This window comes from Nelumbo lutea, chromosome 5 (genome assembly GCF_056320005.1).
Source record: "Nelumbo lutea isolate HS-2025 chromosome 5, American lotus-T2T, whole genome shotgun sequence".
Taxonomy (NCBI): Eukaryota; Viridiplantae; Streptophyta; class Magnoliopsida; order Proteales; family Nelumbonaceae; genus Nelumbo; species Nelumbo lutea.
In genome coordinates, this window is record NC_142688.1 from 42878341 (window position 1) to 42891658 (window position 13318).

Genomic DNA, 13318 nt, shown 5'->3' on the forward strand with positions numbered 1-13318 from the left:
GAAATCCCTTGACTTCTACGTGCACATTTAATGCGTGTAGTCAATCAAGTTTGAACTTCGGTCAAATCCACCCGTCACACTTCATTAACTCCTCACGCTAAGGTAGCACCCTTAACTCGAGGAGTGGGGGGCAATTGATGGAAGGTGATTTGACCTGACCCTTTGAGATGATGACACGTGGACACAACTCAGCACAAGTAACAGCTCAGCACCACAACCTGACTGCGACTAAGTAACAAGCCCGTAGGACAGCTCGCTACGTCATAGTTCGCTATAGGGGGAGCTCGCTATAACGCGAGCTCAAGGACCCTGATGTACTAAAAGGGAATAATCCAAGACAAGTCTATCCCAGCTCACGAGCTAGGGTAACCAGCTCACTTCAATACTTAGGTAGAAAAACTGCCCCAAAGGCAACCTTAAGAGGAATCACCTCAAAGTACCCCTAGGAGCTCGCTATAAGGTTGCTTGTGACTGAGCGACGCGATGTTTTCAGGAAGCTTCTATCTGAAAAGACCGTACCCATCAGACTATGCCACCTCTCCTGGCTGACGGTGCAGTCCCTGTCAATTCGACAGACTGCACCCACATCTCTCGACAGATGGTGGCATGCCTGTTCTCCCGAACATGTCACTCATCCGATTGGGTAGTACCCTACAATGGTTACCTGTGCAGCCTTGGCAGATAACGGCTACAACAGAGGCCTAGTGGCAGTTACTCCCGATTTGACAAGAACACCCATTTTTAAGAGCCCCTTAGTCGAAGGGGAGAAGGTATCTTGCACCTTATATCTTGAATCTTATCTTACTTGAATTTTCTCTCGAGCACTCAGTGATCTAACGTGACCTACACTCTTAGCCCTATTTACACTCTTCACTATTTTCTCCAGCATTCTAACTTAAGCATCGGAGTATTCCCACCGGGCAAATCCCTCAGGAATCCTTCACCGTCTTCTTCTCAGGTACCGTCCGTTGCCAGCTAGGAGCCAGTCAGCAACCAGCTAGGAGTGCCCGGATTGCGCAGAATTAGGATGCATTTTTGGGAATGGTATGTTATCATGAGAATAGGTAAATTAATAATTTTCCCTATTTTATTTTGACTAAAAAGAAAGACATATGCGTGAATAGGTGAACATGCCTCGCCCAAAATAGCTATTCAAAGTTACCCCCTTTGAATATGTGGACAGGTCCCATCCACACCCCAATTTTTCATCAACAGCAAAATCTCGTGGTTAGGGACCGTTCACACTTGATTTTTTATCCGCTACTTCACACTTTTCCTGAAAGGCTACCCTATTGTCTATTTCACCTTTTAATATTTTTATCAATAAAATATTAATTACTTTACTTAATTTTATATTTTAATAATTTTAATGTTTTATCAATAAAATTATATTTTAAATATTTAAAATATATTTTAAAAATTTTTAATTATTTTACTATTACTTTTTATAAAAAAAGTTAATATTTATTGGTTAATATTAATTCATTGATGCATTTTTCAATATATTTATCATATAAAATACAAAAAATTAGATATTTATGATTAACTGTGTAGATCAAGGTTTTCAAACTGCCGTTGACCTGGACGGTCATACCGTTCAGCCCAAAAACCGTCAAGGCAAGTGATTCTATTTTACCCCAAACCCGATTTTTGGCCAAAAACCGTTGAAAAAGTCAACAACCCATTGACCAGAATGGTCAAACCATCGAGCTACCCTATTGCCCCAAGCACATGGGTGTGTTCCGGCCCAAGCGGTTGCCTCTCAACATGGCACATAGGTGCCCTCATCATCAGTTTACAAGAGACCCCTCGCATCGGCACCCAGTCGCCTCACATCATGGTCGTCCCCCTTTAGCACGTAAGTGGCAGCTCCCATGGACCAGACAGAGCCAACCAAGTGCCCCGGCCATGCAACCTGAGGTCATGATCCAGTGCTACTGACCTTCGTGGAGCCATCTCATCGAGCAACTCCTAGCGTTGCAGCACACAAATGCTTGTCCTGGCCTACCTTGGCTTGAATACCGCACGGGTTTCTTCCACTGTAGAACTACCCCATGACAATAAGTCACATCAAAGCATTCTTATATGGGCATTAATTGACAATTCCTGTTTTGAACTTTGTCCCAAACTTTTATAGAAGAGAGATAGATTGAAGACTGTTTCTGCTCATATGATAAACTGTAAAGCAAAATATTTTGGAACTTGCTCAAATTGGTGGAGGTTCTCCACCAAGCTGGCTGGATTCATTTGTATCTATATACGTAACTTTAAGAAAGATATTTCACATCTAACCTGCCAGTGGAAATCAGATTTAGGTAGATATCAGGAACATGTGTAACATTCTTCAAAATGAATTTGCAACTAGTATTGCATACATACATACATACATACATACATATTTACACATATATATAAATTTTTATTATATGTTTATATATATTTTTATAATAAATATTATAAAATTAAAAAAAAAACTAAAAAACCGACAAACTGAACCGTTGATTAATTAAACTAATCAACCAGTTAATTGACTGATTTCAATTTGGTTCCAATTACCAATATTCCGAAAACCAATACTACCGGTTCAATTCACAAAAAAATCCCACAGTTCGACAACCCAGACCGTGAACACCCGTAAGTGTGGGACACGTCCAGTGGGGAGCCCATCCGACCTTGTATAAAATGTCTGGATCTGGATTAGCCTCGTGTTCACCCATGTCAACTTTAACCTTAATAGTCAAAACATGGTGGACTGCTCCTTTTCTGTGGGCTGAAATTTGCACCATGAACATATGAATGAATAAAAAATGGATTGTCCTTTTAAATAAAAAACATATTTTCAATGTTATATGTAATGTTTAAATTACATGACGAAAAATTATATATTATTTTAAAAAAACATCATAATACTTTAATATATAATGTTCACTATTAAATTTTTTTTAACGTACAATTAAATTTAAAACATAATAATTTAGAAATATTTATCTTTTCTCAAATTTTCATCTGTTGGTATTTATTTGAACGAGATGAACGGTCAAATTGAACATGGGGACAGATCGACCCATGAGGCCATGACCCATTGACCAAACGTTTATCCCGTTTAAGTGCCACAACATTTTTTGGCCCTTTTGGTCTTATTGGGTCTTTGGGGGAACTGATCAACCCAAGCCCAATCTCCATCATAAAATTCTCTCTCTCTCTCTCTAAAACCATGAAATTATTCCCATATTCATTAGGAAAAGACTTGAAACAAGTTCTGCACAAGGATATAATCCCATCATCCATTGATATTATTATTATTTTTTTTTGAAGCCACCATTAAAATCATTATTAAGATCAAGCAACCATTAAGCTAAGAACCACAAAGAGTTCCAAAACTAATACATCATTTGTGGAATTCCATGACCCAACTGTGATATGCAGAACAAATAATCTGAACACTGCTAAATCCTGAGCTCATTGCCATGGCCTCGAACTGTTTGACTGTTCTTTCTTTTCCTCCTGGATTTTGTGTTAACATGATCAAATCATGTTCACTGACGATTTTAGTGATGGGATTAGTCGCCTCAAGGGTCTTCGGAAGAATTGTTCCACTACAATCACTTTTCCCGAGTTGGGTAGAGCTTTCCAACAGTTCTTCAGAAGTTTCAAGCAATGCTCGTCATTCCAATCATGAAGTATCCACTGCAAGAAAAAAAATAAAAGAACCATGAAAGACATGTTTAATTGAATTCCTGAAATGAGATATATACAAAAGAAAACTAAGGAACTTGATTCAACTTTTGACATTTATTTAGAATTTGGGTTGGGTTGGGTTGACTTCATGAATAAGAGAAACTAGTCTGCACCCTTTACAGCCCCACAGTGCTAAATTATAAAAAAGAAACTCTTTTTTATAAAAAAAAATCAAATGAATCACCTTCATAAAAATGGCTTCTCCTTTTGGAACACATTCAAACATATCTCCTTCAATATCCTCCACACCTGCTCATAAGCAGTTAAATAGTGTAATTTAGATGAAATAAAGGTTTAATCCCCACAGTGCTTAATAATACTCTTAGATTATAATTTTTCCTTTTATTAAGTTTCAAGAATTGAGTCAGGACATATAAGATAAGGGTATTTACCTTCAAAAGTAGCCAAATGTCATAACGCATAGTATTTAGTGTATTGGGTATAGGGATACGTTTAACCTTAGATGAAAATCAAATCAATTCAAGTAAAAGAAAGTGAAATGCTTTTACCAGGATAAGATGGTGCATCTGCTATGACATGGGGTAAATCAAAATTAATGCCCTTAATTTGAGGATACTTGGATGTGATCATGTTAATTGTTACTCCAATTCCACCTCCCACATCAACTATCTCTTTGAGGCCCTCAAATCCCTTGTATGTCTCAAGAATTTTCTTCATGGTCATTGTGGTATGATTTGACATTGCTTTATTGAAGACCTTGTTAAATCTAGCATCTACCCCAGGATATTTAAATGCATGCATCCCATGGACCTTGTTGAAAGGAATTCCACCTTCAAGAACCGCATCTTTCAAGCAATGCCTGCAACCAAATTGATGATTAGATTTTGCTTTTGCTTGAGTTTAATGAATTTAGAACTATGGTTGCATTTGGATTAGAGAAAATTTGGAATTGGATGAAGGATTGGATTTGTCAATTCTCTATTTGAATTCCTCCCCAATCCAATTGCAGTCCAAGTAACTACCACAAAAAGGGCAGGGTGGCAATCAAGCCAGAATTGGACTCAAAACATCAGAATCCAATCTGATTATTGAAAACTGAAATCCAAACCCGATTTAAAATACAAGAAGATTCAGGGAGTTCAGGTGGGATTTAAATCCTATCGAATTAGATTTAATTCAAATATACTTTATATTTTAAAGAAGGGAAACTTGCAGTACCCTATACTTTGGGCCTAGTCTCACTTTGGTCCTCAGATTTCAAAATATGCCAATTCAGTACCTAAACTTCCAAAACATGCCAGGTTAGTCTTTACCATTAGCAATCCGTTAGTTCCCTCTATCACTTGATGACATGTATGACTTAAAACTTTTAAAGATGTCAAAATTATCCTTAAATACTAATCATCATCTTTTTCCTCAAAAATCAAGACTGAACCAAAGCAATAGATTGGTTTTTGACAAATTTCTTTTCTCTATTGGCTTCTACGAGATTTGGGCATTTGGATGATTGGTAAATAAAATTAGATGACACCCAAAGGGCATTTGCATCCTTTCACATGCTACCTAACAGCAGTTAATGGTTTTGTACTAAATTGACACATTTTGGAAGTTTAGGTACTGGATTGGTACGTTTTGATGTTTGGTGACCAAAATAAGATGACCCAAAATATAGAGTATTAATATACAATTTTCCCTTTAAAGAAGGGTTATTATCTAAAATTTACCCTAACATTTTTGCATCTTTCTTAAACTCACCATGATTTTTCAAAACACCCTTGTCAATGAGTTTTATTGTCCAAAACTCACATTCCACTGAGATTTCCATTAGAACACCATTAGTGGTCATTAATAGAAGTTGTCTACATAAGCATTTAAATATTTTACATGACCAAATTACCCCTGATTGATTAGTTAGCCTTATTTAATATTTTTATAACAAAATTACCCCTGATTGTTGTGGGCCTAGTATGGGCCTGGGTATGGGTCAAAGGTAATTTTGCCATAAAAATATTAAATAAGCTTGATTGGCCATTCAAGGGGTTATTTGGTCATATAAACTACTTAAATTCTTATGTAGACAATTTCTATTAATGATCACTAACGGTGATCTAAGAAGGTGAGTTATGGATAATAAAACTCACTTACAAGGCTGTCTGGAGTTTTAAGTCATGGTTAGTTATTGTCCATTCCGATTTAGGCCAATATGAATCAATGATAGGTGGACCAGGTTATATCCAATCCAATAAATATTTTGGACTAGACAGGTCTAGCTCAATGTCTTATAGGACAGTTCAACTTGGTTTTATTTTAGATTGCATCCAATCTAAACATAGTCCATTGACACTTCTACTTTTATCATTTGTCAATGGATTGGATATTAATTTAACCGACTAGGGGTGCAAAAGGATTGGTTCGAATCTGAATCATATCCAATAACTGTAGGCTTGGTCCAATATGATCCGAAGATCCGATAGGATCTTATAAAAATTGATTCAAATTCGAATCTGATAAGAATATCAGATATCCGAATATGATCCAATTCGATTTAATTTAAAAAATAATTTATTAAAAGAAAAATAAAATATGACCATTTAAATAAAAACAAAAGAATGCATTTTTCAACTATTTTCATCAAATATAAACGTTTTTATAAAAATAAATAAATAATATAAAAACTTACAAAAATGAAATTATATATATAATTGGATTTTTAATCAGATCGTATTATTCAATCCAAAAAGCTGAAATGGGATAACCAAATCCCACAAAATAGGATTGTACTTTGGATCATATTGGATCATGATCCGATACATTTGCACCCTTAAACCCGACCCAATGCAATGTAAATCCATTATGATGGACCAGGTCCAATCCAATTCAATAAGTACTTTGGACAATTAAGTTTGAATTGATCAAATTCAATATTGTCTTATTCGACTCTCCAACTTAAAAATTGGTATTTATTAGGGGTGAGCATTCGGTTTATTCGATTAAAAACTGAACCAAATAAATCAAATTTTAAGAACCAAACTTATAAAATATAAACCGAATTGAAACCGAATTATTAAAAAGCCAAAGAATCTGAAGCTGAATTTTTTGTTCAGTTTTCGGTTATTTCGTTTAAAACCAAATTTTATTAATATTATACTAATACATATTATACATTACATATTAAAATATATATGTATATGTATATTATAATATATGTATATGTTAATGTATATTATATATATTAATATTAAATAACATATATTATATTATATATATATATAATAAATTTTGGTTAATTCGGTTAATCGAATTTCTAATCTTGAAAACCAAAACTGAAACTGAAATTTTTTAAAACCAAATTAACCGAACCAAACAAACCAAAACACAATTTTTATTTGATATTTCAATTTTTACCAAACAAATGGTCACCCCTATTTAGATTGCTCTAGCCCAAACCTAGTTAATCGGAATGATGTCAAGACTTCTAAGAGTCCATCGACATCCAATTGGGCCATTAGCACTTATTGGTATTTGAGAAATAAGCCAGAAATAAGTGCTTATTTTTGAAGCCCAAATTTCTAGCTTTTTTTAAGTGTTTATACAAGCGAGCTAGCACTCCTTGATCCATTGGAAGTCTTTGGCTTTTTTTATTTCTTAAAAAAAGGGTAGGTATTGCCTTGTCAACTTAGACATAAAGTGGTCGAGGGTGGTGACTCAACAAGTGAGATTTTGGACTTCCTTCACCGACCTCAGAGGTTGTATATCCAAGATTGCTTGGATCTTCTCAGGTTCGACTTTAATTCCATGTTGGGTAACCATGCAACCAAGGAACTCACTCAATGTAACGCTGAACACACATTTGTTAAGATTGAGCTTCAGGTCATATTTTCTTAAAACTTTAAATATGTTGGTTAAATCAACGATGTGGGAGTTTAAAAAACTACTTTTTTCTACCATATCAGCAACATAAACTTCAATTTTATTTCCTATTAATTCAGAAAAAAAAATCTTGTCTACAATATGTTGGTAGGTTGCCCCGACATTCTTAATGCTAAAGGGCAAAACCTTGTGACAATATAGACCACTTTCAGTTACAAAAGTAGTCTTCTCTTAGTTGTAACCGGAATAGGCATCCATGAAGCTTAGCATCTTAGACTCCGAGGTGGCGTCTACTAGCTGATCTATTCTAGGGAGGGGGAAGCTATCATTTGGGCTACTCTCTTTAGGTGGGTGTAATCTATACACATATGTCACTTCCTATTTGCCCTTTTAATGAGCACTAGGGGTGGATTCGAGTCTAGCCAAGATGAATAGTACCAGTTTTGAGCTCGGCTTAGCTCAGCTCGGCTCATTTTATATTGTATAAAAATATTTTTTATATATATTATTAATATTTTATAAAAATAAAATTTATATATAAAAAAAAATATTTTATATTTAAAGATTAAGAATTATAATCATTAATAATTATAAGATTTTTATTATATATATATATATATAATTTTATATAATTTTATTATATATATAATATATATTTGAGCCGGCTCGCGAGCCTCACAAGCCAAGCTCTAGTAGGCTCAAGTCTAACTTGTTTATTAATCGAGCCACTGAATTGGGCTTGAGATCGAGCTCGAGCTCGATTGAAATTGAGCCGAGAGCTCGTGAAAAGATTGGCTCGTTGCCACCCCAAATGAGCACCATGTTTGCTATCTAGCTTAGGTATTCTATCTTCTATAATGAATGTGGTACTAAAGAGCTTCCCAACCTCCTCGTCAATGGTCCTTCATTGCTATGGGGTGAAGTTCCATTTCTTTTCTTTTCTAGTGAGTTTGCTTTTTAGAGGCTCTTCGATGTATGATCCAATCTACATTGTCTTCTCAAGCTCAGCCTTTGAGATTGGAACTGAGATAACACTCTCCACAAGGTGTCATCGGTCTTTGTTGGACCCTAGTAGTGGTTTTGAGGTCTAGGTCGACCACCAACAACTACTTTCCTTTTCCTTTCAAGGCCCACATGTAACATTTTTGGGACTCTAGGTGGTCCCCCCGCACTACGACAATTCCTTGCTTGGTTGGGAACTTCATTGTCAAGTGGTATGTTGATACCATAGCTCAAAGGGCATGCAAGATAGGACGACTAAGAATAGTGTTGTAGGGTGATATTATGTCAACAATCAAAAACTTGTTGTTACCAACAGGTTAAACCTCTCAATAGGGCCGATGATGTCCCATTGAAACCAACTACTGGTATGTTGGGAAGGATGAGGTCCTTCCTATCTAGCTTGATTTTGTTGAACGCTTCTACAAACAAACTATTAGTTGAATTACCATTATCAACAAATATACACTTTACCCCGTAATTTGCAATGATCAACTTGATGACTAGGGCATCATCGTGGGGATGGTGGACTCTTCATAGATTGTCCTCATTAAAGTAAATCATCTCCTCGGTCTAGGCCTCTTTGGAGGGTTCTTTTCTTCGCCCTTCAGCTCCTGGATTATCATCCTTCTTGCCAATGAGCTACATCCAGCCAACCATTGTCGACCCACTAGTGTTCATGGAGATTACCCCAAGAAGTGGATCTTTGGGCTACTAGGGCTGGTTCCTCAACAACTCGATAGCTCAATCCTCCTTCATGAACTACTTCAAGTACCCATAGCGGATCAATTCCTCAATCTCGACCTTTAGGATCTTGCAGTTCTCTGTGTCATGCCCCTTAGCCTTGTGGAAGTGGTAGTAGCGGTCCTGGTTCTTGTTTGTTGTTTTTGCTTTAGGAGAGATGGCCACTTCAAGTAGTTAACAGACTTCATCAGCAACAGGATCTCACCCCTCATCGCATTTAGTGGAGTATAATTTTTGTGCTTTATCAGGGGGAGTCCTGGAGCATCGGCCAAGTGACCTAAAACGCATGGATGACATGTTATCATGGCAGCCTCTTTTGTGGCTACCTCACCTTGGTCATCATCCTTGATACAAAAAAAGAAAGAAGATAAATGGAGAAAATAATATTTCTTAATGTTGAATTCAGTAGGTTACAACCTATTTATAATGGAGTTAGGGATACCATCAGGAAACAAGGTCAGCGACCTAAATTAGAATAAAAAAAAGAAAGAAATAAGATATATACAACTAATTAGATTAGAAATATCTCTCCTACAATTATGGAGATAATGATAAAATAATAATTTTGCTTGATTCACTTTGCACATGGATAATTCCTCAACATTCATTTATTTATAAGCTCCGACAAGGAAACCTTTCATGTTATCTAGAGGTTTCTTCGCCAACGAAAACCTCAGGTTAGGGTCTTCGATGCCATGGATTTTTGTAGTCACCTATATAGTCGGGTCAAGGTTCTAGACCTATAGGGACTCCAGATTAAACCTCCACAATTACTCTTGGATGTCCTTGTCAAAAAGCTGGTAAACCGTCATGAGACTTGATGTGGTCTTCGGATGACATCAGCTACTGGAAAAATAATGGATGGCCAGGAGATCCATAAATTGAGCCCGGTGCCAAACCCGAGTACCACACCTGAGTTATTTGATAGAATGTGGTTGGAACATAATGGTTTGGAAGCTCTCCATGTGATCGAGGAGTTAATCCAACCCATCATATGACTCCAGGTTCAGAGCCTTGAAGTCCTAGGGCTGAGGCTCAACACGGATCTCAAGGTGTCAAACCGGCTTGCTTTTTGGTCTTTGGCCGGACTCAGGCCAAGGATGCCTCTTGTACCTACTCCATTGGGATCCTGCTGTAGAAGTTGAGTTGTGAGACTTGACTGAGGTCATAAAGTGTCTCACATGCCAATACACCCGCATTTCATAATTGCTGACGAGGTCATAAAGTGTGAGCTGCATGCCAATACAAGGGGTCCTTGCACAGGGCTAAAACCAAGAATCGTGGCCTTAAATTTATTTGTTGTGGCCCCACCAATATAAACAGACACTTCATCTAATGTGACAGATGTTCTCCCTGTAAATCTTTCTCTTCTCCCACTTTATTATTCAGTTCTCCTCTCTTATCCATGTCACCCAACTAATGTTATTAGCATTTGAACTTTTAATCAGATACTAGCAGCCTATTGTTTGTCATAAAATCAAGCAAATCAGACCATACGTATACGTACACTTCATTAGTATCATGGAGCCTCTATATATTTCATAACCTCTGAGGCTCCCAGCTAAAAGGGAGAAGATAGCTCTCACTTTTAACTATTTCCTGTTCCAATATATAGTGAATATGGCTCTAACCAGTGGCAGTAATCACTTTGAACCCTCAAATGAAGAGAACTGTATGTTGGTGGCCATGCAATTGGCAACTGCTGTAGTGTTTCCTATGGCTCTGAAAGTGGCTACGGAGCTAGACGTGTTTGAGATCATATCTAGAGCTGGCCCTGATGCCCACCTCTCGGCTTCAGAGATCGCCTTTCACCTGCGCACTGAAAACCCAGATGCAGCTACCATGCTCGATCGTGTCTTGTCTCTACTGACGAGCTACTCTGTTCTTAAATGCTCTCCCGTCAAACGGGACAATGACCAAGTTGAAAGGCGTTATGGCTTGGCTCCTCTCTGTAAATTTCTCACTCGCAATCCGAATGGAATTTCTCTTCTACCTCTGCTGCTAATAAATCATGACAAATGCCCTACCAACAACTATATAACAATTAGTTTAGGAGGCATTTTAGGTAAAGTTATAAATAACTTTACAATGACCAAAATATCCATCCCAACAACTAAAAAACAGCTAGTTTTAGAGTATTTTGGGCAATTAAATTATTTTTAATTCTTATAAATAACCCTATCCTCCACCATTCTCATCGATCACACTAATTCAACAATTCTCTTACAGGGTGTTTGGTTCCGTTTACATTTATTGAATAAACATTTTATACTTGTGTGACTACAAAACCGGGAAAAGCAATTAATGAGGGTGTTTATGACACATAAGCGCCATTAGGCACTACATCAACAAAATGCCAATAAACGCCTATCTGTTTCAAGAAACTCTAAAATGAAGCTTCCTGAAATAGGAGAAGCGCATAGAAACCAAAGTTTGCTTTTGCAAACTTCAATACACACAAATGCAATTAATGAGGCATTTGCTAACGAGGCACCTATGTAGTTCCGTCCATAAACGTAAATGAAACCAAACATATACTTAGGGAGTGTTCTGTAACGTAAATGAGAAATTGGGTGGTGTGTTAGCATCCACACCACAGGACCACACCACACCCCAATAGGATAGTTGTTCTGCACCATGGACAAAAATGTGTGCATTGATCCATACCACAGCTTAATGGGCGTTCTGCAAGGTGTGGCACATTTTTGTCCACATCTTGTGTTTGATTCCATGCATCTCAACTACAACATGTGAGATTATCTATGCCATTAATCATTAAAATACAATATTTATTTTTTTAGTAATATATATAATAGAAAAACATTAACAAATTACAAAAAATTAATAATTAATAAAAATATTAATAATATTTAATAACAAATAATGATATTAATATTAACTAAAATTAGTAATAATAATTAAAAAATAATTGTTAATATTAATAATTAATAATTAATAAAATAATGTTAATAATAATTAACAATATTAATAATAATATTTATAATATTTGATAACAATTAATAATATTGTTACTAATTACTAATAATTAACAATGATTAATAATATTAATAAAAATAATATTTAAAACTTATTAATTAATAAAAATATTATTAATATGTCTAATATGGTTTTATGAAGTTATTGACAATCTGACATCACTACTATTTATTTATGTTAAATAACATGGTTTTTAAAATTGGACTAAACCGGACGGTCGGACTAGAAAAACCGGGAACCGGTCAGGTGACCGGTTCTGTTTTTCACCAAAACTAGATTTTGGCCAAAAAATGTTGATCATTTTTTATTTTTTTATTTTTTCTACCAAAATTGGTTGACCTTTTGACTCGGTAACCGGACCCATGGCTGGTTCATTCTCCAGGTTAGTTTTAAAAACCTTGTAAAATAATAAATAATAAAATATACATATATCCAATTAAATGTTATTACTTTTTCCATGGCTTTCAAAACCGAATTGGACGGTCGAATCGAAAAAACCAGGAACCGATCATTCGCCAAAACCGATTTTGGACAAAAAATGTTGATTTGGTCAGCAAACCATTGACCCGAGCGTTTGCACCGTTTGAATCGTTCAAACCGTTCAATGGTTTTAATCGTTTTTATTTTTTTACTTTTTCGTTAGAGCAGGCCGACTGTTCGACCCGGGAACCGGATCCCTAACCGATTCGTTCTCTAAGTTGGTTTTAGAAACCTTGTAAAATAATAAATAATAAAATATACATTTATCCAATTAAATTGGATCGGATCGAACAATTTTATTTTTTTAAAATTATTGTAAATTTTGTTTTAATTTTATTTAATTTATTTGCTATTTTTTCAACAATGTAATTTTGTATTTTCAATTTGTAATTATATTGTATTTTTTATATTTTATTAATTTTATTCCATTTTCATATTTCATTCATCCAAATATCCAACCATTGTATGCTTTGTAATTTGTATAGTTCAAATTTAAATGAAATAAAACTCTTATTTTTCTTCTAATTTG

The 13318-nt window shown here is 35.6% G+C and overlaps 1 pseudogene across 1 annotated transcript in view; it reads right to left on the bottom strand.

Annotated features, from left to right (window-relative positions):
- Positions 1–3330: 3330 nt before the first annotated feature.
- LOC148852007 (caffeic acid 3-O-methyltransferase-like) overlaps positions 3331–13318 on the bottom strand; it is a 63535-nt pseudogene continuing 53547 nt past the window's right edge. The window contains exons 3-6 of the transcript XR_016099417.1: positions 10585–10592; positions 4248–4558; positions 3923–3987; positions 3331–3687 (exon numbers count right to left, since the gene is read on the bottom strand). The product of XR_016099417.1 is annotated as a caffeic acid 3-O-methyltransferase-like (transcript). The remainder of the gene's footprint in view (positions 3688–3922; positions 3988–4247; positions 4559–10584; positions 10593–13318) is intronic.